The 27,852-nt window shown below is 33.2% G+C and overlaps 1 protein-coding gene and 1 long non-coding RNA gene across 2 annotated transcripts in view; one reads left to right on the top strand and one right to left on the bottom strand.

Moving 5' to 3' along the window:
* The window catches only part of LOC140439874 (activating transcription factor 3-like), a 229,648-nt gene extending 205,586 nt beyond the window's left edge, over positions 1-24,062 (bottom strand). The window contains exon 1 of the mRNA XM_072530041.1: positions 23,837-24,062. The gene's annotated coding sequence lies outside the window, so the exon portion shown is untranslated. The remainder of the gene's footprint in view (positions 1-23,836) is intronic.
* Positions 1-26,636, top strand: part of LOC140439875 (uncharacterized) — a 67,479-nt gene extending 40,843 nt beyond the window's left edge. Inside the window, exon 3 of the long non-coding RNA XR_011950740.1 lies at positions 26,554-26,636. This is a non-coding gene — a long non-coding RNA (uncharacterized lncRNA). The remainder of the gene's footprint in view (positions 1-26,553) is intronic.
* Positions 26,637-27,852: the final 1,216 nt, after the last annotated feature.

Genomic DNA, 27,852 nt, shown 5'->3' with positions numbered 1-27,852 from the left:
GTGGTGAGAACCGCCCCAAAATTTAAGACTGTATAATACACGTAAAAATAACTCATATGTTTTTATTCGATTTTCATTTGTTTTCGAGTTATACCGATAATAACACAAAGCCATTGACCGCCACTGACCTGTAAACATTTTCTGCTTCTTCTATGAAGATTAAACGTTGCTCTCCTGATTGCGTCATGGCTTGCTCTAATTGGGGCTGCAACATTTCTAATTCGTCGAATTAGTGCATCTCGAGTGTCGAGTTTTATCTTGTTACACCTCATTTGTAAACCAGCCCCAGAAAAAGTAATCTAATGGGGTTAGGTCTGTAGACCTTGGAGGCCAACTAATAGGGCCACTGCAACTAATCTAACGCCTTGGAAATTTTTTGTTTGAATGTTGCCTGGCCTTCTGCTTCCAATCTGTAAAAAATTCAAGTACTCCTCTCCTGTAAGGTGGTTTTCAAATGTGAAAGGGCCAATTAAATAACCATCAACCACACCACAATACAAGTTTACCGCAAATTTGTGCTGAACATTAGCTTCAATTGAAGCATGTGGATTTTCGTCTGACCATACATGTGAGTTGCGGCTATTATTAATGCCGTCTCCGATGAATGTTGCTTCATCAGTAAAAAGTATGCACTATATAACACGGCGATTATTATTTATCCATCGACAAAATTGCGTACGGCTGGCATAATCTTCCCATTGGATATAAGCCTTGCTCGTGGAGTGTGTTGATTACTCTCGTTTTAGTAATGCCCAAATGAGTACCTTTCAAATGTACATATACAGACGGATGCTGAGCATTCAATGGAAACAAAAAGTTACCAATGGTGAGGTAATTGTAGAAAAATACAATACTTGGGTCATGTGTTGCGAGGTGAAAGATATAAATTACTCCAAATCATATTCGAAGGTAAAGTACAGGGCAAAAGATCAGTTGGAAGACGCCAGAACTCGTGGCTGAAAAACCTGAGGAGTTGGTTTGAGCGCTCATCCACAGAAATCTTTCCTGCAGCAGTTTCCAAGGCTGCAGTTGCCATTTGGATCGCCAACCTTCGAAAGGAGACAGCGCAATAAGAAGAAATGAGTACCAATTCTTCGTGAGCTAATATCTGGATCATCTTTTAATGAATCCAGAATATTTTGTATTTCTGGTAAACTTTGTCGGGGAGTAAATTCCGAGATTATTTTATAACTATTAAGTTATATCGCATAGTTTGTTGAAAGTTCCAATAAATACATTTTTATCTTGATTTTTCAGATTTGGAACCGGTTATGATATTCTTCAACAGCAACTCTAGCGTTTTTATTGCAAAACCCATAAACAAACACCATATTTGCATGATCACGATTTGAATAAGTATGTGGCATTTTGTAACAACTTTTTTTATACAAACTGTCAAACAAACGTTAACTCACGTTGACACTGCACTAGCACATATGAGAGGCAACAAATTATTAAACGAATCACAGATACCTGGCACAGCAATGTGATAATTAGCAGTAAATAACTTTTTTTATGGAGAACATAACTGCGTCTTTGTAAAACTACTGTAATATTTTTGTTTCATTTAAGGTATTAACACGAAAATTAATAACAATTAGAGCCATTTATGACAACAACGCCAAATTTTGTAATAAAATGTGAAAATTAATTATTTGTACGTATATTATACAGTCTAAGTTTTATGCGTTCCTCCCCACTCACCCTGTATATATTCTTCATGTTATCTTCAGTTTTTATTTTTGTCTGATCTTCACGTAAAACCAAACATCAAATTAGAGCTTATTTTATACTTTTATGATTTATTTCTAATAAAATATTTGATAAGATTTTATAATTGCTGAGCAATAATTAAAATTGAGTTCTGATGTGAGTAGTTTATAGGCCTTTTCATCAGCCGCCATGTTTTTCGTACAGTTTTGATCAATGACGTATAATATATAGTATACGTCCTACGTCACTGGTTTATAAATTTATAAAGAAATATTTATTAAATAAATATATATTATAAAATATGTATTGTCTTTAAATGATTTAGATCGTGTATCACTCTTACATACTCCATAATAACATCGCTTCCCTGTTCCTTTTTGTACAGGTATAATAATCTATTAAAAAAATGATTTGCTGATTGAGGCATTTTTTCTTTTTTTTTTATTTCGTTTTTTTTTTCAATAACTAGACTTTACTTTCTTTGGTATTTTTTTATCTTAATTTTATGTATTCACATGTATTCATTGTTATTTATATTATTAACCTAACCTAATATGTTTGTTTACAAAAAACTGTATGAAAAAAATTACTGAAACTATTTTGTGATGAAAAGTCCTATTATGCAGTATTACCCATTTACGAAGTAAAACGCCCCTTAGTAATAATATGTAGCATTAATATAATTCTTCTTCTTACATCAGACGAGACACTATTTGTATCTCGCACTTGGTGATGAGACCTTTGTACCAAAACCTGACATTTCATTAAACTTTTTCAAGAAGCCATGTACTCTTAATAAAATACATCAACTTTCTTACGGGAAATTGCTTCATGTCACTATGCTTTTCACATTCAGAAACCATTTCTGAATGGGTTGCTTTCTCTAATTCGCATGACATGCATACCGGTTTCTTTCTCTATTTCGCATGACGTGTAAACCGGTTTCTTTTTCTATTTCACATTTCCTGTACCATGGTTCACTCTACCTATGTTGTGGAGATGTTGACAGTGTCTAGTCACTACTTATTTAGCCGTCTTAAGATATCGTCTGCTAAAATGCATTAGACTAAACGAAAGCCTCTTGACAATGTTGCTAATGCTCGGCTGCATATAATTATGTGCCTCTAAAGAGCTCTCTGTTGTTATGACTTTGTTTTTGTGATGCCGCAGAATGGTTCTGGAAATTCTAGATATCAAGAGCGTTATTTTGCCAGCGAGTCTGCTGGTTAGTTTCTTTGGTCTCATTCAGTGGCGGCTGGTGTGGTAAAATTTTGGGTAGGCCAAGCCAGCAAATTACATATAGCTATGTGTAATCAGTGACGGATCCAGAGGGAGGGGTCACGGGGTCATCACCCCCCCCCCCTAACTAATTTTTTAATGATTTCTCTGTTCATTTTAACTTCTGCGTTGTATCTAATTTTTGCGATTTTTGATTTTTCATCCAGCAAATCGCGAACAGAAAACGCCCTCTTCTGTACATCCTTAAAGGACAGGAAATTACTTAAATGTTCCTTGCAACTGGAATGTTTTTTTAAGGAGGCAGACATAATTTTTAAATCAAAGTCCTTCACAATTCATACACATTTCTTATTAGAAAATAATAAACACGGCCAACAATATAGTCTGTTTTCCGTAATACTTCCAGACAACCATTTGTAGACATCATATCAAGAGAAATTAAAAGTAGGCACCTTTTTCCCATTTTTTTGGTTAATACGCAATGTTGGAGTAGGCCTTTCATTCATAATAATTTTTTTTCTATCAATTTCAGTCATTTTTATGTATCAGTTATAAAACAATCTCACATTATATAAGTTGCATACAATCAGGCGATATAAAAATCAGGCGATATAGAAATCACGCAAATGTGATTTTTTTTCTTCGAATTTTACGAATTTTTTTAAATTTATTTGGGCAACCGTGCACTTGTTTGCAATTGTGTTGTTTGTTTAAAAATATGTTACAATTATATATCATGTTACATATTTTTTTATCATAATTTAAAAGAAAATTTATATTACAATTTGATAATTACGTTACAAGTGACAACGATGGCCGCCGTAGGCCCGATCGTCTGGTGCCTAAACAGCAAGCATAAACACGACAATATAAATCGTTGTCCGGCAAGCTGCTTAACTTCTAACGCTTTTTGTACGGGGATCTTATGTGAGCTGGGTCGGCCAGTTCCGATCGGGCCTATTAATGATATTTAAAATGCCTGAATACGATTCTATGCTTTCTGTGGTAATATAATAACATAGTTGTTTTAACTGACGCTAATGTATTGAGTGATTTAGTACATTTAAAAGTTATTTACATGCATTAACATAATTTTTGAATATATGTTTTTCAATTTTAAAGCTCTTAAAATTATTGGGTAGGCCCGGCCTATCCTGCCTACCCCCAAAAGCCGCCACTGGTCTCATTAATATCGTTCACATATGTTAGAAAAAGCTTTATTATAACGTACCAGTTTATTAAGAGCTTTAAGTTTGATACTAGTTTTGAGTTGTTGGTAAATATATTTGTTTTTTCCCACTGTAGCCCCCTAATAATATCGTAAGTGGAAGCTGTATTAGAAACCCTACGTTATCGTGATCTTGACTCTTGCCTATTAGATATGTATATATTTACTCTCTCCAGTAAGTTAGTAATATCCAAGGTAAACTGTCTTTATCGAATTTTCTACAATCTACAACAATGACCATGCCTTTGTTGCGGTCCATCATAATCAGAAGATGCACGTGCCAGTATGTTAAAACCATATTATTTTTTTGTTCAGTTTTAAAAATTAGATCCCAACTATATAGTGTATGGTGGCATTAATATATATCTTAAAACACAAACATTCCTCCGTCACAAGAAACCATTCCCTAGAAATGCCATTTATCAAAGCAAGCTTTTATTAGACTGATTAAATTAGCGTGACCTGAGTTGGAAAACCTTGCCCATGCCCATTCACGTTAATTCTACTTATTTCTCAATTCTAGGCCAAATTTTTAAGCGATACGTAGACAAGAAAAATGGCACCGTCAGGGAGTCAGATAAGATTGTCGCAAATAATTAATCGCACGAGTATATATAACGAAGTGTAGTGAAAATAATGAATCATAGTAGTACGATACAATAGAAATAAATTATCTTTCTACGACACGGTGATAAGAGTTGCCGTAATTATGAACTCAAGTCTAAATACTGAGAACGTGTAAATCAAAATTAATGGGTTAAAATTAAACCTTAAATAAACCCTTAACAATATTCGTTGGTACACCTTAAAATTATAACAGTTATCGTATATCCACATTTATTTGTTTTTTGAGCAAAAAGCAAGTATAAAATCGAACTGTAATAAAACACTTTTATTACAGTTCGATTAAAGGTTTAATGGAAATATCGGCTGGAAACAAAACACACAGTACATACATATAAAAAAGTATTGTTTTTCAAGAAACATAATTTTTTGAAGAATAACAGTTAGTATATCAGCGAAGAATATATAAATTAAAAGTGAAACTGGAACAAACCATGAAGTGGAGATATCTAGCCCAAGACTCCAGAACAGATCAGAGGTAATGTAAGTCGAAAAAACTTCACCAGCTACAGGGGGTCATGTAAGATGCCCCCATCTTCAGTTTTTAATAATCAATAAGTTAAGTCTATTGCATTTACCTTGATAAAACCATGAGGATTATATTTTAATACGGATGTCCTTCGAAAGTTTTTTTAAGTGGCCATACAATGTTTTTTAACAACTTTTTATTTAACTGATGATGGAATGATTTAATTCCGAAAAGATCTTCTTAAAATAAAAATTTAAGCTTGTAATAAGCAATTTTTTTATACCTTAATACACACGAACACCACGTGCTTAATATATAAATTATTATTTATAAGAGAAATTCATATTCCTGCTGTGGTCACACCAAATAAGTCCCAAATCTTTTATCAATGGTCTTCTTGTTTTGAGTGGAGCTTATTGTAATTATTATAGATAGATCACCATTGCCTTTATGGCTACTGAGTTCATGAGAGAGAAAAGGAGGGTCCAAGTCCATCTTTTGCTGTTTCATAAAACGCTGTAAGTTCCTGGATGCTCAGCAACGCTGCCCTTGGTACTACTAAAGAACAGAATTTGTTTCGGTAGGCGTAAATGACCCGATCCTTTAGTAATTGTATTACTATGAAAGCCTAAATCAGGACCACATTTGTACCTCGTTGGGAGACTCACATTTTTTGTAAACGCAAATCTGTTTCTTCTCTATTTCTCATATTATGTAGCTCGGAGGTACTTCACGTTTGTTTTTGTTAAGGTTCTCTCTGATATCAATTAATAATTCTGAAGTTTGTAACCAAAGAATAACTAGAGGATCAATTATCACAAGTTTGGGTGGTTTCACAAGTCAAAGAACTACATCTTCTGATTTTATACTTTGTCGGTATGGCCAGCAGTTATCAGACTATTGGCTTATATATACTTCTAAGCCAATAACGTAAAATGGTTTCTAATCAAATATCGCGAAAACTTTCAGACCATATCTTGCTGACATAGTGATAATATATTTACGGAATCCAAAACGGCCTCTAAAGATTCCAAATTTTCATCAAAGATCAGATGTTTACGATTGTTTACACTTACCAACAAAGTGATAAAATCGTCTCGAGTTATCACTAGTTTAAAGATATGCCATATTTGTTATCTGCTACTTTCTTTGTCAAATCTAGCAGTCTATAATAGTAAATAATAGTTTTAATAGTTCTAGTTAATAGTCTATAATAGTTTTAATTATAGTAAAAAGTGAAACCTTTCAATGGCATGTGGTAAATGTCTTGCTGAAAGAAAAAGTTCACCAAGATGTAATCCCCAAGCTAGCTGCCAGTTCTGTCAAATTAATTTCTTTCAGCATATGTTTTTCAGTATATTTATTCGCCTTATTGTAAAATTTTTTGTTACCGCCTCTACTATACTATTGACGTGGTTATCAATGTGGTATTTATTCTGGAATACTTCTAGGCCATATTTTTCGGAGTTTCATCAGGAATATATAGATTAGGAAGCCTTGTGTTCAAGAGTTCAATTAGTGTATAAGTAACACTACTCACTTAGTCTAAAGGTTGATTTTTAGATATTGCCAATGTTTGATTTTTCATAGTTTTGTAAGTTCAAAAGTTATAAAGGTCATTGTTCTTCTATGTAAGACATTATTTATCTAAAAAATACTCTACCTTATCTAAAATTACTTTTTTATGTGTGTATGCCATAAACTGAGTATTTTCATAAATATTTCACTCTCTCTCAAACAATTCGCAACAAGTACAAACGGGTTACCCTTCTTCTTCTTCTTTCTTCTTCTTCGTCTAGCCATTCACGTCCATATCTAAACATAAGCCTCTTCAAGTCTTCCTTTCCATTGTTTTTTATTGTACGCTACTTGTAGCCAATTTTTCCCGGCAGTCCTTTTCAGATCATCTGTCCATCTCATAGGAGGTCTGCCTCTGGGTCTTTTGTGTTGGTATGGTCTCCAGGTTAAAATTGATCTGTGCCATTTGTTTAGATCGCTCCTAGCTACATGTCCAGCGTATTCCCATTTCAACTTTAATGATTTTTGCACCACATCGGTGACTTTGGTTTTCTGTCTTATCCATGTGTTTGTTTTCTTGTCCTTAAGTGATATACCTAGCAGTGCTCTTTCCATCGCGTGTTGAGTGACTCTAAGTATATTCATATTCTTTTTTGTGATTGTCCATGTTTGTGCCGCATAAGTTAATATCGGAATAATGCATGCATCAAAAACTTTAGATCTAAGATGTAATTGAAATTGTTGATTTCTGAGTATATAGTTCAGTTTACCGAATGCTGCCCAAGCTAACTTTCTTCTTCTTTTTATTTCTTCAGTTTGAATTTCCCTATTTAGTATTATTTTTTGTCCTAAGTATATATATTCTTCAACTTTTTCTATAACTTTATCGTTTATTATTGTCACGGTGTCTTCGGAGTGCATGACTTTTGTTTTGTTTAAATTCATTTTCAGTCCTATTTTAGAAGATTCGGTATGTAGTTCTAAAAGCATGGTTTGCATTTCTTGTAGGTCAGTAGCTATCAGGATTATGTCATCTGCAAATCGTAGATTACTGAGGTAGCGGCCATTGATGTTTATTGCCTTATACGGGTTACCCTAAAGGCCCAAAAACAACTACCCCGTAGAACCTCCTTCAATATTGGAAGTGAGAGACGCATCACACGCCTCAAAAATAACCAGTCCCCATGAGTGGACTGTACCCCTGCAGAGCTCATCAAACATGGAGGTAACAGCATTATGCACCAAATTCACAGCATAATAGTCAAAGTCTGGAAAGAAGAACAAATAACAGAGGAATGGTGCACTGGAATCATATGTCCACTGCACAAAAAGGAAGATTTGTTAAAATGTAACAATTATTAGTGGTATAACTCTTCTGAGCACAATAAACAAAATATTCTTCAACACCCAAGTACGTACGTGGAACAACTCCTTGGCGGATATCAAAGCAGTTTTAGGCCAGGTATGTCAACAATTGACCAGATTTTAGTGCTACGTCGAATCTTAGAAAAAACCAATGAATTTAACATTAAAACATTTCATCTCTTTGTGGACTTTAGGTCAGCGTACAAAAGCGTCGTAAGATGTAAATTATATGAAGCCATGAAGGAACTTAACACTCCGCATATATTAATAAGACTTGTAAACAAAACTATGAGTAAAGTGATCTGCAGAGTGCAAATACAAGGCGATCTGTCACAAGCCTTTGAAACACATGCAGGGTTACGACAGGGAGATGCGCTGGCGTGTCTTATCTTTAATATAGCATTAGAAAATAATATAAGAGATGCCGAGTTACACAATAGGGAACAATATTTGATAAGTCAACGCATATTATGGCTTACGCTGAAGATTTGGATTTGATCGCACGCACCACACGATGAGTATGGGCCTTAAAATAAACGAGGAAAGAACCAAAATGTTGGAATGGATGTCAAATAACAGAGATACAGCTAGAAACGCCGAACAAAACTTTAGCGTAGACCACTATAATTTTGAGGTAGTAAATAAGTTTACCTATCTGGGTTCTCTCATAACAAGCAATATTGACACATCTGAAGAAGTAAAACGAAGGGTGCTGATAGAGAACAAAAAATGTTATTTTGGACTAAATAAGCAGCTAAAAACAGACATTTAAGCCAAAAAATCACATTAACAATATATAGAACACTCATCCTACCAGTGCTAATCTATAGGTCAAAAACATGGACCATCTCCAAAACAGAAGAAAATCATCTGTTCGTAATGACATAATAATGGGCGCAATCTGTGAGAATGGTATTTTGAGAAGGCGATATAATTTCGAATTGTACTAGAGTTATAAAGAAATAGTTAATGGTTGAGATGCTATGTCCACCCAGACGAACCCTATTACTGGCACCAGTACTAAGAGGAGTAGAGGTAGACCAAGACTGAGATGGAGTGATTGTGTAGACTAGGACTCGAAGAAGATCAGCGCAGCAAACTGGCAACGGTTGGTAATGAACAGAAACGACTGGCGAAATAAACTGGGGAAGACTCAACTAGGGCTGTAGCACCGCTGATGATGATGATGGCACACGGGTATAAGTTACCTAACAACACTTTATCTCGCAATAAGAACGTCAGACGACAACTAAACAGTTAGCACATGCAATTTTCGAATCTCCCAAGAAGGAAGCTTTAAATCTCTAACTTAGCTGTTTAGGTAGGTACTGGCCAAGAACAATTCTATAATCCTGATCACATACAGGAAAGGAATGTGAATACACATTTCCTTACTGACCATTATCAGCACCTCTCAGATTTGTCTGGACGTCCAAGTACAGTTTCCTAGTGATAAACGAATATTTATGATGCATCAGGAAAACTGTTTAACTACAGAATCACAATTACTACTTGTTTAAGTAAATTTCAAAAATCCCAAGATATCCCGTCTCATCTGAAGCTTGAAAAAGCTATGGATTCGGGAAAAATCACTAGACATGGCAAATCTGGAACTGAGATGCAAAACAAGTGAAACAAGCTAATGCCGTACATTTAGTTATAAGGTAGATGGTGCCATTGAATTTGTTAAATTTTAAGCTACCTTAAACTGGGGTATGGCTTATCCCGCCATATTAATACCGGGTTAATTCTTCACATACCGTCATGAATATTGGTTGGTCCGAATATCTTTCTTAATATTTTATGTTTAAAGATTCTTCCTCAGATTATTAGTCCAATTATTATTGTTTTGTAGACGTTTACTTAGTTTATTTATTGTTTTGTATAGTTACAATTGAGAAGCTTTCATTCACTAAGTCTCTTTGTATCTTATCTTACTTCTTATCACTGACAATCCTTGCTTATATTTCTGGACTAACGTTGCTGATTGACATTTAGTACGGAGCCTAGATAAGGAAATCTGGAGATATATTCGTAGGTGTCGTCTTCTAACTTTTAATTTTCATGTCGATAAAGTTCGTGTACTCCATACAAGATGTCCACAAACGCTCTTCACAAAAAAAGCTACTAATTCTGGAACTTATTTTATGTTGATTTGACGTAAATCACCTTATCAAAAAATGCTTCCTAAAAGAGCCTCTTTCAAGATAGCCCCCTAACATCGGTTTAATTCAAATATCTTTAAATCGGTTGTGTTTTAACTCTAGGATGCAAAATCTGCTCTTGAAGAGTGATCTTACGCGACAGACTTCTGTGTTTTGTTTTTACAGATTATCAAAACAAAACTAGTATACAAAACTTTTTTTTTGAAATGCAAACAGTTGCCTTACAAATAAAATACGATATATTTTCAGGCAGCATTATGGCATCCTCGAGTAGAAAAAGATCCGTTCATCCACCGATAATAATTCTAAGGAAATCTTACGTATGAGGAATGAGGGAGATGACAACGATTCCATAAGAGTGAAAGTGAATTATCGGATGCTGATCAAGAATACCAGCAGCCTGCAATATACAAAGAGTATACTCAGACGAGTATTCCGAAAATTCTTCGAGTAGTGACGATATGAACTTCAATCAAAATAATTCAACAATTAAAACAGCAAGTATATCATTTATTAGCAGAAACAACTTTGAATGAAGATACACGCCTCCTTTACAAGGAAGAACAAAAATCCACAACATAATTCGTTTCACGGCGGGACCGAAAGTAAGAAACGAAATTTTGTCTCCGAAAGATGTTTGGGATAAATTTTTGACTGCTGAAATGATTGAAGAAATAATAATATATACCAATAGAGAAGCTAACCGAGTATTGGAAGCCAAGGGAAAGGTATGGCGAAAAATTGAAAAAGACAAAATGAATGCATTTTTTGGCCTGCTCCTATTGGCTGGCGTCGAGAAAGTTGTCAGAGAGTTGTGCTTAGATAAATCGTCAAACCCACTATATAAAGCTACAATGGCAGTAAATCGTTTTGAAAATATAAGACGATTCATCCGATTTGACGACCGACGAACGTGTTTTTAACTAGGTTTGAAACTGACAAATTTACTTATGTCCAATATGTATGGGAGTTGTTTGTGAAACAGTTCCGAACAGTTGTGGTACCAAAAAAAATGTAACTATCGACGAACAGTTACTTGCATTTAGAGGTCATTGTAATTTTATTCAGCGCATGCCATCGAAACCTGCAAAATATGGTATTAAATTTTTTTGGCTTTGTGAAAGTGAAACAGGATATGGTTGATGGACAGATATACTTGGTGCGCACGCCAACCTGGTGAAAATTTTCAACAAAATGTGAGAGAAAATTTTTGTAAGGTCCTTGACCGTTTCCATAAAAAATTCTGATCGCAACTTGACAATTGACAACTTTTTTACTAGCATCCCTTTAGCACAGCATTTACTGTCCATAGGAATAATGTGTTGGGACATACGAAAAAAATAAGAAAAGGGATATCCTACGAATTTCGAGCTTAAAAAAAAATGTTTTTTGCTCTATTTTTGGATTCAATGATAATTTGGCTTTGGTAAGTTACGTGCCAAAGAAAAATAAAGCTGATATTCTTCTTAGTTCAATGCACCAAGATCAATCTGTAGATATTGAGAGTCCAGCAGAGAAGCTTGAAATTATCAAATTTTACAACAAAAAAAAAAAGGTGGGGATGATCAAATGGACCAGATGATCGGCAACTACACGGTAAAGCGTTATTAGTTTAAATTAGTTATGCAGTTATTCCGTCTATACCTGTCGTCTTGTTATCCTTTAACAAACATGAATCAATCCTCTCGAGTTTAAGAATTCATGAAAATTTTCTTTCCATCCTTTTAGGACTTCCAAATTCTCAGTGACAATTGCCTCTTTCTGTTTTCATTCTTAGATACTGTTGTTATTGTAATGAACTTTACAGTTTGTCGTTTTTTTTACTGATTTATCCTCTAGTGTTATATTTTGTTGTCTGTTATATTTTTTTGTTCAATATTTTTATTTTTCCTTCGGCATACTTTTGTTGTTTCTTTTCCTTTCTCGTTTAAACTTTTTTACGAAGTCTGGGTTCCTTTATAAATATTTCTGCCTAACTGCACTTTTTGTTTGTTTTTATTCTTGGTCAAACCATTCTTTGTATCTTTCGTCTTTGGTGTCTAGGTGTTTTTTTTGCCATATTTGTAATTGACTCATCTTTGAAGTTATTGTGTTCACCTTTTTCAGTCAACGTAACGTATAAGAATATATTTGTTCCATTTTCTTTGGAAGGCGTTCTAGTCTTTTCTATATATTTTATGAATAAGCCATAAACTTTTCTTCTAGTTTTTCTTGATTTTGAACAGTCTAATCTGTATTTATTAAAGTCTTAGATTCTAATCAGATTCGGAGTCTACGATGTACATATGGCATATGAATGTTTTAGTTATATTATACAGGGTGTTTCAAAAAGGTATGTCATAAATTAAATCACGCATTCCGGGGACAAAAATAAATTGATTGAATCCAACTTACCTTAGTGCAAAAGTGTACACAAAAAAAGTTACAGCCCTTTGAAGTTACAAAATAAAAATTGTTTTTTTGCATTATCTCCTAAACTACTTGACATTTTCTAATAAAAAAGGACACGTTACTTTCTTGTTCTGAAAGCATTTTTTATACAAAAGAAAAATTTTTTTTTTATATAAAAGAAAAATTTTAAGGGGGTGTGCAGCCCTAAATCCCCCAAACTTTTGAGTACGTTCAAATCAAATGAATTTTGTGGCATTATTAGTTTAACACATTACTTTTAAAAGTTTTTTGCCTCATATCACTTTTTCGAAAAACTAGTTTTTTCCTAGTTGGTCATAAAATTACAATTAGTTTCTACGGATACAATAATTACAAACAGTTCCATCAATAACTTGAAGCTATCATTTATTGTGTGAATAAGATTAATATTAAAAATTTTGATATTACAATGGCCTACACATTTCAGGAAATGGCAGATATGCATTTAACTTTGAGTAAGTTGGATCAGATTAAATTATGATTTCAATAAACTATCGGGAATATCGTAGGTGAATGTCAAGGAAATAGTGCAGCAGCTGCAAGGCGTTATGCAGTAAAATACCCCAATCGAAATACACCGGTAGACGATTATTTCTGACCATTGATCGTCGTCTACGGGAAACGGGTACATTCCAACCGCAAGTTGCTGGCAATAGTGGTCGTCCAATAATGAATGCAACTGATGAAGATATTTTAGAAATCATTGAACAAGTCCCTGGAAAAAGTACAAGGGTAATAGCTGCTCAACTAAATGTTCCTCACGTAAGGGTTTGGAGGCGTTTGAAGGATCAGCTGCTTAAACCCTCTCACTTAACAACGGTTCAAGAGTTATTGGTTGAAGATTATCCTAAAAGGATTGGATTTTGCGATTGGTTGTTAATGGAAAACACTCGAAATGTTAATTTTATTAGAAATATTTTGTTTACCGACGAGGCTACCTTCAGTAGAAATATAATAACAAATCATCATAACGAGCAGATTTGGGTCGACGAAAATCCTCACGCCAAAATAACGACTCATCACCAAAGGACTGTCAAAGTTTGTTTGGGCAGGAATTGTGGATAACAATCTAATAGACCCAGTATTTCTTCCCAACAATTTAAATGGTGATAATTATTTGCAGTTCTTGGCAAACGATTTACAAAAGTATTTGGAAGAAGTGAATATTGCAATAAGGCAAAATATGTGGTTTCTACAAGATGGCGCTCCATCGCATTACAGTAATGAAGTCCGGGAATACCTTTACAGGCAGTATCCTGGTCGGTGGATTGGAAGGGGTCGTGACGCACCTATTTCTTGGCCACCCAAAAGTTCAGGTCTTAACACCATGGACTTTTGCTTTTGGGGGTTTATGAAGGAGAAAGTGTATTCTGTAGCAATAGAAGACGAACAACAATTGAGGGTTAGAATAATTGAAGCTGCAAATCAATTTCGCCAGAAAAATATGATTTTCAGCGCATTCGGTTTTCCTTATTAAAACGATAACGAATGTGTATTGAAAAAAATGGGGGTCATTTTGAACATTTATTGTAATATCATATTTATAGAGGTCATAGACATTTTTTGTACTTGTTAATTCATTTAAGCCATTTATTTAGTTTCACGTAGTTTTTTAAAGGTAAATGAAAAGGGCCGTAACTCAATAAAAACTGTTTTTTGAAAAAAGTGATACGAGGCAAAAAATTTTTTAAAATAATGTGTTAAACTAACGATATCACAAAATTCATTTGATTTGAACGTACTCAAAAGTTTGGGGGGATTTAGTTCTGCACACCCCCCTTAAAATTTTTCTGTGCGCTTAGATGTTGTTGTTTCTTTTTATAAAAAATGCTTTCAGAACAAGAAAGTAACGTGTCCATTTTTATTACAAAATGCTAACTAGTTTAGGAGATAATACAAAAAATAATTTTTATTTTGTAACTTCAAAGAGCTGTAACTTTTTTTGTGTACACTTTTGTACTAAGGTAAGTTGCATTCAATCAATTTATTTTTGTCCCCGGAATGCGTGATTTAATTTATGACATACCTTTTTGAAACGCCCTGTATACACTTTTCCTATAACTCAGACAATATGTAGAGAAATATTACTAAATATAGGTTGAATAGTATAAGGACACATTAATCACCAGGAAATATGTGATAAATAGTATGGAAAGTCCCATCCAAATAGCAATGAAACGAAAGTTACAGCTAATATACGAGATCCCTCGTGTGTTAATTTCCGACATCGCTTATGCTTCTTGAAAGTTCATTTTTATTGGTCTTCCTAGATCTGATATCATTGCACCTTACTCTTTGTTGTAGTTAGTATCACTATAAATAAAAAAGTATATAGTATATTATCAGCGGACCTGAAACAGTTTAAATATGTTCTATTGAGTGAGATTATTCCTCCTTGTTTTACTCCTCGATTAATTTTAATTAAATGTGCTTGTAAATCTCATTTTTTCTAGACATGAAACCAAAACTCTGTTTTATACTAAAATTTAAATAAACAAATGTGTAATTCCACATTATTCATTCAGCTGCTTTTGACTGGATGTGGATGTGCGTTATAAAATAGAGAATAATTTAACCGGGAAGCGCATCCAGTTCCCATACAATTTCGTAGCATTCTAGCAAAACTATTTACATTTTGCGGTTAAGACAAATGTTCATATTAAACGGTTATCTCGAATTTAATGAATCATTTAAGGATTTCACAATTAAAAAGAACAACAATAATATCAAAATTGTGTTAGATTTATAAATAAAATATGAAGTAATTCGAAGAGTCAATTTTTTGTTAAGAAACCAAAAGTCGAATTAGTTATATACAACTTTTATACAGGGTGTTTCTATATTTATCGTCAACGTTTTACCCTAGAAAGCTCTTAGTAATTGATAAATATTGATAGGGAAGCATGAAACTATAGAGAGGATACTCGCTGGGACCCAAGGAAGTTGTCAATAAAAATTTAAAATTTATTATGTATCAAAAATGATTATGCGTGCTTATGAATATTTTGTATACCTTTTTTGAACGATGTTCTCTTTAAGAACGAAGTGGGCACTACATGTTGCGCGATTCAAAGACGACGGGTGGTTATAGAGAATGATTAATTGCAGACAATCGAAGCAGAGGGAAACCGTCAACTAGTTAGACGATATAAAAAGAGTAAAGGGACACTGGATTAGAGCAACTCAAGACAGAGCCCAGTGGAGCAGTTTAATGGAGGTTTATGCTCAGCAGTGGACTCAACACTAGGTTGGGAGATAATGAAATCAATGATAAATGATTAGTAGAACGAGTCGAGCTTTTTAGATTTAGTGTAATTATGGCTCTGACTTTCAAGCAAAAGGATAAATAGACTGGAGTGTTCACTGATAAAGACCAATGGCGGGGACCTGCATACAATTATCAACAAAAAATCTACAACTAGTTAAAACCACGCAGGTAATTTCCTTCTAATTAGGTGACCTGCACCTAACTAAATTCGATACAGGCATTTAAAGGACATCCGCAGATACTTAAAAACCCTATAGGGAGTTTCCTTCGAATTGAGAACCATTATTGCGAAAAGATTTTTCAACGTAGAATCTGTCTTCTGATTTTAAAGTTTCTACTATTGTCTGTTATCTGTGCACCGTAGTGAGAAATATAAAAAAGAAATATTAAGTACTACTGTAAAAGAAACCAGATATATATGTACAGTGTGCAATATTTATGACCATACACTCATTTTACAGAAGTACTTAATAAACATCAATATATATATATATATATATATATATATATATATATATATATATATATATATACTTTTGATACCCAGTTGCCACTCCTCTCAATTCATCGATAAGTCTTCTTCTATGTCTCTATCTTCATTTCTCTAGTGATGCCTTCTCTCCAACTAAGGCGGGGTCTTCCTCTTTTTTTTTTCTACCGTGAGGGGTCCACATTAAGACTTGTTTTGGGAGACGTTCTTCAGATGTTCTATGTACATGACTATACCATCTGAGTTGTTGGGTACCAATATCGTCTACTATTGTATGTTTTACTTTCATAATTTCTCTTATTATGTTGTTCGTTACTCTTTCTAGTCTAGATTTTCCAGCTGAACGTCTCCAGAAATCCATTTCCGTTGCCTAAGGATACTATTGAGAAGGGAAATTGCTTTTCTTGCTTGGTTGCAGCATATAAACATCAATATACCAAATTCAATTTGTATAAAAAGCAATGTAGCTGGTAAAAGTTCATTAGAGGAGGACGACCTGTTTTACAAAGCATGCTTTTTGAAGCTTTTATGCTGGCGGGGTACTAATTTTTCTGTACTGTAACTGCAGAGCGAATCGTCACTACTAGTTGCTATACTGGCATTGTAATAATTTTTTAACGTTAGTTGGTGATAAATTCATTTCAAACTCACAATTTTATTTTTGAAGATCTTATTTATTTATATTTTATTAACAATTTAATATTTAGTCTGACTTCGACGTGTCTGTTGATACGTTAGCAGGTAGTTTTGGGAGCAAACATAATAATTTATTGAAATATTATAACTTATATAATTTGTTTATAATATAAATAAATAATAAAATTATTGTATTCAATTTTAAAAAATTTGACATCATTAACAATTGATCTGGATAGAGATAGCCTCAAATGAGTTTGACAGAACGGAATATTGGTGTTTGGCAGTGTTGAACTTTACATTAAGTAAAATGCAATCAAAAGCAATAAGATATATAAAAATTAATAAGTAGTTTAGAATTACCAAAAAACAGTTTAAAAGCAAACAGTTTTATATAAAAGTTTTTAAAAAAAGAATAGTAAAATTTCAGTATAAATAATAAAGCTAAAAAGACATCTGTTGAAATCTGGCAACTGGTGGTTTGAGGGTTCTGACTCTATTGCCAAATATATCCGGTAATATATCTAAGAGCAATTGCCAAAAATTTTTTTAATAATTAACTGCAATTAATATCGAAAGAAACAAATATTTATTCGTTCGTGTTTGATATAAATTATAAAATCTCAGAATCCATAAAATAAAATAAAAATGTACTTTTAAAAAGCTTTCTCTCTTTGTATTTTTTAAAGCATATAATATATAAATTATAAGGACATGGCAGCATTGCCAAACGCCAATATTTCGTTCTGCGATCTTCACTTGTATCTATCTTCACCCAGACCAATTGTGAATGATGTCCAAATATTTAAATTTTAAAAATACAGAAAACAGTATGAAATCTAATAGCCTGGCTAATAGCTATTTTAAACGTAGAAACAATTTATGGAGCAAAATTTTATCATTGTTGATGCTGTAATAGTAGCGGTCTCTGTTTGTAGGACACGAATCTAACAGAGTAAAAGGTTCTTCTTAAATTGCATCTTGTCTGCTAAAATAATACTCTTTACCACCGTTTGTCACGCGCATTTGTTTGTTAAGATATACCTACGTGCTGGACAATCGGGTCACTTATGTCTTAACAGAGATTATATTGATTTAACAGTCGAAAGAGCAAGAAAACACAAGAAAATTTACATTATAACAAACGTGATATACGTATTTCTATGATCTCACGGGTTTTTAATATTTTAAAAATGTATGGTAAAAGTAAATTATCAAAAAAAATATGTACAGCGACCCAATGGCTGATAGGGAATGCTCCTACAGATATCTGAAACAGGTGCGAATGGGGTATACTAGAGGACATGACATAGGGCAGCACCTATGTCATTACTGAATCAAGGCTACAGCGGAATGATTTTTGTTGTCGGTTTGATAACAGACACTCACGGAAGAAAAAGCGAAAGACAGAAGCTTCAGAATAGAAAATTAATTGATATAGAAACATGGAACATCAGAGGTCTACTCCAAACTGCAAAACTATACATAGTAGAGAAAGAACTAATAAGACAAAACATACGCACAGACTGAAAAATAACATTAGAAGCCAAATCAGAAAATTTCCATGTCATTTAGGTGTATATGTCCACAAAAGCACGGAAAGGACAAAATACGAAATCTAAAACAAGGAAAAAAACATCTTGAAGAAAATCCTATAAAAGGAGCCAAATATATTATTGGAGACTAGCGCCAAGGTGGAAAAAACTGAAAATAAACCACATTTGAGAAATAATGTCGCGTAATTTGGCTTGGGCATTAGAAACAACATTGGAGAACGTCTCCTACAGTTTTCCAGTGAAAATAATCTAGTGATAACAAATTTAATACACTTACCACCCAAGAAGGATATCAACGTGGACTAGTCCAAATAAAGAACACAAAAATCAAATCGACTATATACACACTCGTGCGAAAAAGATGGAAAACCTCTGTAATAAACGTAAAAGCTATGCCAAAAGAACAAAAATTGGATGTCATTGAAAACCTTAAAAGTAGTGGAAAAAAAGAAGAGTTATGCTACAACATACCACAAAAACAGGAAACAACACTCAAGAACTAGCGAAGATAAGCAGGAAAATAAACTGTATGTGCATCAGGGATAAAATCAACCATATAAATAACGTGTGTCAAGAACTGGAGCAACATGCATACCACAATGAACCTCACGAAATAAAAAAAAATTAAATATTTGGCTCGCAAGCCACAACTTCAAACCATTAAAGACCGTGGAGAAGTAAAAATCGACATAGAGAGCATTGCACAAACCTGGAAAATTTTCTGTTCAGAATTATTCACAGACACTTCAAAAAATGTATTAGTCTCTGAACAAAACGAACATTCAATCAAACATGCAGAACTAATTATTTTACGAGCAGAAGCAGATAAAGCTCTCAGCCAACTAAAAAACAAAAAACCCAGGGATAGATTGCTTACCAGCGGTGACTATAAATATAAAGGGTGTGATTGACATAGATGTAATACTGGATATGTGCAACACGGTAAGGGTGCGAATTAACCTTTATTCATATTCATAAAAAAGGATCACTAACTGAATGCAGCAATTAGAGAACCATAACCCTTATTCCTCATTCACGCAAAATTATATTTGTCTTTTTATGTAGATATGACTGTCTGTTATTCAATGTGCCTCCAGTAAGTTGTCGTTCCATTGTGGTCTTCCTATTGATCGTCTTCCTATTGGGGAACAGTCTCTTGCTGTCTTTACTACTCTATTTGTTGTCATTCGGCTTATATGATCGTTCCATTATACTCTTCTATTTCTTACCCAGTTCTTGATATTATGTGCAAAATCCTGTTACATATAATCAATGAACGGCTAAAGAACTTTCTACTTCCAGAGATAGCCGAAGAAAAATGCGAATTCGTACGAGGAAAAGGAATGCTTGAACATATATTAACACCAAACAGATAATACAAAGAACAAGGTAACACAATATACCAATGCTGCTCTTTGCGTAGGGCTTTCACAGAGATTACACAAAGGCTTTCGATTCGAGTACTTAACCACCTTTTTGACACACTTATACTAGTAGCGAATGAAGTCAAAATGATTACCATCACCGAACGGCTAAGCCGGATGAGAGAAGAATTCGGACTTCAAAGCATACCTATATTAGTTTAGCCACATAGCCAGACGAACGGAGACTATCAAACTAGTGGTAGCAGAAGAAAAGGTAGAAGGCCGAAGACCAAGAAAAAGATGGACAGACCAAATGAAACTCTGGCAGGAAAATTCCTACATGAAGCTGTCTATCTGGCACAGGATCGTAGCCAATGGAAACAACAAGCTAATAATATTTAGAGTTTTACCACGCTGTGACAAGGGTATAAGGAGGGGGGATATATAGTTGGACATAAAATGGTTAAAGTTTGATAAAGAGCACCCAGAATATGCATTATATTATTAATGTATAAGTATGATTTAAAATAAGAAATTGATTTTTCATGACTACAACAAAATTGCCATTTCTGACCGAGATGAAATTGTTGGATGAAAATGGATTTATAAAACTTATCTAGAACATAAAACTATCAAAGTTGTATGTACCTTTTTTCATGTCTATGTAACACCTGCAGTATATAGGTACAAATATTAGATTAGAGTAACTATTTTACATATTTTTATAAATACTAAAACTTTCAGTACCTATACTTGAGTATCTCAAACATGCTAATTACCTATCGATAATTACTTATACTCGTCACTTTCTGGCTGTTCAGTTATATCAAATAATGTAGACGCATATGCGTCTATATTGTTGGTTATATTATCATGTTTACTAATTTTTGTAATATCTAATAGTTTTATTTTCTTTCTTTTGTTATTCATGTAACCTAACCATAGTTTTTGGTTACAGTTTTCAATATACTGACAAAATACTTCGTTTGAAAATTATTGATAACACAGTTTTTAGGGCACAGCTCATTTGTATTTTATGTTGTAATACTGTATTCCAAGTTTGTAGTGGTTTTCATATTATTTGTATAAATCCTTGTACAGTAAAACCTCCCTTAACCGAAATATCGTTTAACCGAAACGGCTGACAGTTTCAATAATTTCGTCAATAAAAAGTAAATGTTTGTCGCAAAACGTAAACAATTCCGTTAATTTCACTCACCAATTGATATATATGTGTGTTGGGAAATCACAAAAACCAACAGCTCTAAAAGATATTTCCGAAAGGGCATTTTAAGGTATAGAAGCCAAAAAAGTTCATGGATGTCGACCACTTTATTTTCAGAATGTTTCGAAAATGAATTCGTCCCAAGTGTAAAATCCTTTTTTAAATCAAAAAACCTTCCCGTCAACGAATTGTTGCTTGTTGACAATGCGCCAACTCACCCTCAAAATATACAAAATAGTGACAATTGTCAAATTTTTGCCACCGAATGTCACAAGCTTAATTCAGCCGTTAGACCAGGGAGTCTTAGAGACATTCAAGAGACATTATGGAGGAGCATTCTTAAGATATCTGTTATTACAGCTGACGAATTAATCCAAAAGTATTCCCGAAATTCTCAAATCTTTAACAATGAAACATGTTTATTGGTGAGCTGAGTCGTGGGCCAAGATCAAATCTTCAACTTTGGAGAAATGCTGGAAAAACTTTTTGATGGGATTTTGATTGACGATCCTGAAGAAGAAAATGGTAAGGAAACGACAGAAGAAATTAAACCTTTTATAAAAAATTTGCCGGAATGTGACAATATTAACCAAGAAGAGATACGTGAGTGGTTAGCAGCCGATGAATTAGAAAGTGGATTCATGGACTAGGACATCATTGATATGGTTCTTTATCCAGATAACCCGAGCATATCAGACGACGAAGATGACGACCCAAGAGGCAACAGGCAGCACGAGACCGCCGACGAGATTTTTAACGACTTAGAGCTAAGAATTTTATACAGTAGGCCTAATTAGTTAGGGACACGACTAGATTCTTAATTTTTGTTGTCATTGCATAAAGTTTTGTCCTTTTCAGATTGCTTTCGTTTCGTCGAACAATCGAATGAGGCAAACTCATAACGTTCTGCAAATGAACGATGGAGAGAGAGAAAAACATCGTTGTTAAACGAAAACGCAAAAGAAAATAGAAGATTTCTTTAAAAAAGCATGTTAAACTTGTTTATTTTCCTTAATTTTATTACTTTATTCTGGATTTACTTATTAAAAAACATTACGAAATCAACTCATAGTATTTTTTAATACCAATACTTTGATCAAGAATATCATAAAAAACAAATGTTATTTTTAACCGAAATTCTTGTTATCCGAAAAGGCCTCCCCCACAATTATTTCGGTCAAGACGGTTCATATTTATCATTCTTCTGCTTTGATTAGTCCGGCATAAAGACCTTTACAATTTACTGTCATAAAAACTGTACTAACACGCATTTCCAAATCGAATATAAAAAGGAATGTCTTAAAGACAGCTAAGTAAGGCTCCATCGTTTAATAATTCATATCTTTATGAGAAAAGGAGCAGTAGACATTTTTGAAAGTTAATGCTAATATTAACGGTAAATGTATGAAGATGTAAGAATGTAAGCAACTTAAGGGAAAAAAGGCATAGCGGATTAGTATATTTTTAATAACTAGCTGGACAGAAACTGATAGAACACGGACAAATACCTATGTATATTTAACAACACTGGAGCGAAAATTATAAAAACACCTAAAAAAGCGGACGGACGAGTGTCTTTAATACATAGTTGAACAGAAATTGTTAGACACGGACACGCAAAAAGTTAATAACGATAAATGATTTCTGAAGATGGGAAGTAACAATTATATTGCGTAAACATAATAACACAAAATACAGATTGTTTGTATAATAAGAACAATAATAAACGACATTAAATTGGGTCGCCGATGGAAATATTGGACTTCATTGTTGGCAAAAAGGAGTTAATAGAAAAATCGATAGAAGTTAATAAATTCTGTACTTTAGACTTTGACTTAAAGCTTTGACATTTCGTAGGTTCCTAACCGGTTCAAATGATTGATGCAAGTAGATTGCCATAAGCCAGGTATTATAATAGTACTGGTTTTTAAAGTTATTTGGATTGAAATTATCTCTCAATCATCAATTCTCCTTAGGTAATTTTTAAAACCAATTCCTAGAATCAAACTAAAAGCAAAACCAACATGCACCATTTACTTACTGAATACTACCCTTAAACGCGTTTTTGAAATTGATTTATGTGGACTATAAATATATATTTTATTTTAGTACTTACGAGTATATTGTATTATAATAATCCACAACACAACTTGGTAGTAGACTGGTATAAACTAATGTAATTAACAGAAATAAGTTAATTCGAAAGTTGATAGAATAAATATTAGGTGTTACCAAAAAGTAAGATTCTTTCTTAATAAAATCTTTTACTTTAAATGCTTTTGTGTAAAAACTGATAATTGAAAGAAACACCGTCTAGTAAAATGTGTACAAACTAGCCAATTTCACGATTCTTATCATGGATTAAAAATGTGCACATTTCTAACGTATTAAAAATATTCATCCAGATATTTAAAATTAAAATCTGTAGGGTACAATAAGTAAAAAGTCTCGAAAACCAAGGGTTTTCTCTGCATCAAATTAGATATATTAATATTACGTCCTGTCAAAACAGCATAGGCAGAAAAGGGGTAAATATAAACATTTACCTCAAATAAAACCACCTGCTGCAACACAGATCAGAAACACTCGTCAAAAATGTGCAAGATTCACGAACTAATAGTCTATGACACTCGGAAACGCTATATTCTTTATCATGCAAACACAAATTCAAACTATCCGAGCATTCGTGGACGTAGTTGATAAACATTTCATATGAATCTGATCCGCCGTCTGACCGTCCGCGCGTCTATGCTGAACTCAAACTTATTTGAAACATTTTACAGTCCCATGTGCGGTTTTCATTATGCCAGAGTTATTTTTAGACCCTGATGTCATGCATCGCGAACGCTATTGGTCGACCATGACATAATAAGAGGCAATCGCGAGATGGAAGGGTTAGCTTCAAGTCACAACTACTGCGTAGTTGCCGCTGTTTGCCGAATTGCGTCGTAGTCCAAGATCTTTAGTACATTATTGCTCAACTGCAATAATCAAATATTTAATCTGATTTACTGTTTCTTCTAGGATTTAGACAAATGTCATACCTATTTAAAATATCAACAAATATATTTTTGTATATATATATATATATATATATATATATATATATATATATATAAAGTAGTTAGGTATTATTGACTGACACGTTATGTAAAATAAAGTTTTATTTTGGGGTTGCAGTCATTAATAGGGCAGGAAAGTGAAACTCTTTGTTCTTTATCTAATATTAGATTTTCTGACTATAAATACTTCTTCTTCTTCTTCTTCGTCTAGCCATTCACGTCCACATCTGAACATAAGCCTCTTCAAGTCTTCCTTTCCATTGTTTTTTATTGTACGCAACTTGTAGCCAATTTTTCCCGGCAGTCCTTTTCAGATCATCTGTCCATCTCATAGGAGGTCTGCCTCTGGGTCTTTTGTGTTGGTATGGTCTCCAGGTTAAAATTGATCTGTGCCATTTGTTTAGATCGCTCCTAGCTACATGTCCAGCGTATTCCCATTTCAACTTTAATGATTTTTGCACCACATCGGTGACTTTGGTTTTCTGTCTTATCCATGTGTTTGTTTTCTTGTCCTTAAGTGATATACCTAGCATTGCTCTTTCCATCGCGTGTTGAGTGACTCTAAGTATATTCATATTCTTTTTTGTGATTGTCCATGTTTGTGCCGCATAATACTATAGTATAGACTATAAATACTATAATTTCAAAAAATTTAAATATTCATATTTAGCGCCACTTTGTACGTAACCATAATAACAATCAAGAGCTAGTTATCAACAACAAAAAATATAATAAACAGAAACGAGTGTCTTTCTGACACTCTATACTAACATAATCAATGTCATAATGAATTTGTACAAAATTAAATAAAATTAAAATATTGTACTTACATAAGTAGATAATTTTAATAAGTTAAGTTTTAATGTTTTGTAAATTTGAAAATTTAATGGATTAACCTCATGTTGTAAGTTTTTATACTAGTTTTATACAATGCTATTTAATTTTAATTTCATTGTATTTACTGATACCATATTTTAGCATATCCTGAAGAAGCAAATAAATTTTGCGAAAGCTAGATAAAGAACAAAGAGTTTCACTTTCCTGCCCTATTAATGACTGCAACCCCAAAATAAAACTTTATTTTATATATATATATATATATATATATATATATATATATATATATATATATATATATATATATATATATTATTTTATATATATATATATATATATATATATATATATATATATATATATATATATATATATATATAATATGTGTGTGTGTATGTGTGTGTAATAATAATATATTTGTATATCAATATTCACCAGCATGTCAAAAACTTCATTCTGAGTTATATATATACATCACCAAGGTCTTTTCAATTTCATCCTCGTTTCTGAGTAAGTGTCTTGTCCATTTTGTTTTAAGTAGGTATTTAGATGTATTCCTACATTTTTAAGTCTTGTCTTATGGTAGATCCAAGAGTGTTTGTTTTCCTGTTCCGAACACATAACTTTTTAATATCTTTATCATCGTCTGGCCATGTCTTGCAATTTTTAGAAGGCTCCAGATTAAAGCATAAATCTGAATTTGTTTCGAAACTATCTTACCGATTTTTCTATCAGATGTCGCTATTGCGTCCATAACGAAGTCATGTTATTGTTACTTCTAATAAGACAGAGAAGATTATTTTTCACGTTAAGAACGGCTATGAATAACTATTCTGATGATACTTTTTAAGTCGAAATACGTATCAATAGATACATAGACGCTTTGAACGTGAAATCAAATCTTTTCTGTCTTTTTCATTTTATTCGGATCTACTCTGTATGAGTACGAGAAACAAATTCGTTAGGATTTCTGCCTAGATGAATAGACATGTCGTGGAATGCAAATTTTAGATTCCCCATGTCTCTTTTTAATATCTTTATCATTGTCTGGCCATGTCTTGCAATTTTTAGAAGGCTCCAGATTAAAGCAGAAATCTGAATTTGTTTCGAAACTATCTTACCGATTTTTCTATCAGATGTCGCTATTGCGTCCATAACGAAGTCATGTTATTGTTACTTCTAATAAGACAGAGAAGATTATTTTTCACGTTAAGAACGGCTATGAATAACTATTCTGATGAGACTTTTTAAGTCGAAATACGTATCAATAGATACATAGACGCTTTGAACGTGAAATCAAATCTTTTCTGTCTTTTTCATTTTCACATAACTTTCCATTTTTCGTTGGATTTGTTTATTTTCAGTTCTACTTACCCAATACTGTCCATGCAAATTTCATTATGTGGGAGTGGTCCTCGTGAGATGCCAACCTCTGGAGGTGAGTCAGCTGGACCTTAGCTGAAGCCAGTCTAGCCCGAGGCCACAACACAATGGTGACATATGTCAGCATAGGCTTTATCATGGATTGATGCATCCAATATAAAATTTTCGGCTGCAGACTCCATTTGGCGCCGAAAACTCTTCTCCACGCCCAGAAAGCTTCCGCCCCCTTCTTCACCTCGGCGTCGAGATGTTCCTTCCATGAAAGTTTAGAGTCCATACTAAAGTAACTGAATATAAGTGGCACCAATACTGAGTAAGTAATAAATGAGTTGCAGCGAAAGTGTTCAGTCTGTAACTGAAAAAGTAATGAGTATTTTTAAATAAAAATTAGGAAATGACATTTTATCTCTAAGACTAACACTTAAGATATGCTTTAGATCTATGACGTCATCACCGGCGTTGTGACGTCATCACAATAAAAGAAATAAGCAGATAAGGGAGACAAAAGTTAGCTCAAATGAAAGGGTTTTTTATTTTAAATTCAAAGGTGTACAAAAATGAGGGTACTTAAATGTGAATAATTATTCTAAATTTTGCAATTTATTGTTTATTTTAACAATAACCAATAATATTCAACATAATATATTTATATTTACATTAAATAATCCACATTAAACATAAATGCTCCATCTAGTTAGGTCAGGAATCTCGTGGATCATAACTTACATTATGGGGATGATGGTTTGTCTTGGATATAAATATGTGGCTTGCAATTCATGAACTAAACACAATTTAAATGGTTGGTAATGGTGGTTTTTTAAAATCCTATGAACTTTGGTTGAAGACATGCCAATTTCTGCAGCAATGGACTTTATGGACATTCACTACGTTTTGTGCTGTCTGTTTTGATTTTTCATGATTTCTATGTTAACCGTTTGGAAATGAACCATTCATCTTCTTCTCAGCCATAGCGAAAGTCACATAAGACGGTGTTTCGCGTATAAGGTTAGAATATTTTAAGCATTTCTCCTACATTCAGCATAAATTATTAACATATCATCTACGTATTCATTAAAGCTGAGTAGTAATGATATTTTTATTACTATATAAACTGACTGTATTTCAAAATTCTTTTTTAAAACTACAATGTACAAATAAGCGAGTAAAGACAAAAAATGGGAGTATTATAGGTCCAATTAACGGTTCCCAATTTTTAGTTCCCAATCTTTGTCATTTCCTTCGTACACACTGCTCTTGGAACACTCTGTATATACTGATTG

Source organism: Diabrotica undecimpunctata, chromosome 4, assembly GCF_040954645.1.
Source record: "Diabrotica undecimpunctata isolate CICGRU chromosome 4, icDiaUnde3, whole genome shotgun sequence".
Classification (NCBI taxonomy): Eukaryota; Metazoa; Arthropoda; class Insecta; order Coleoptera; family Chrysomelidae; genus Diabrotica; species Diabrotica undecimpunctata.
Note: the sequence above shows the minus strand (reverse complement) of the source record. Positions and strands in the feature narration are given on the sequence as shown.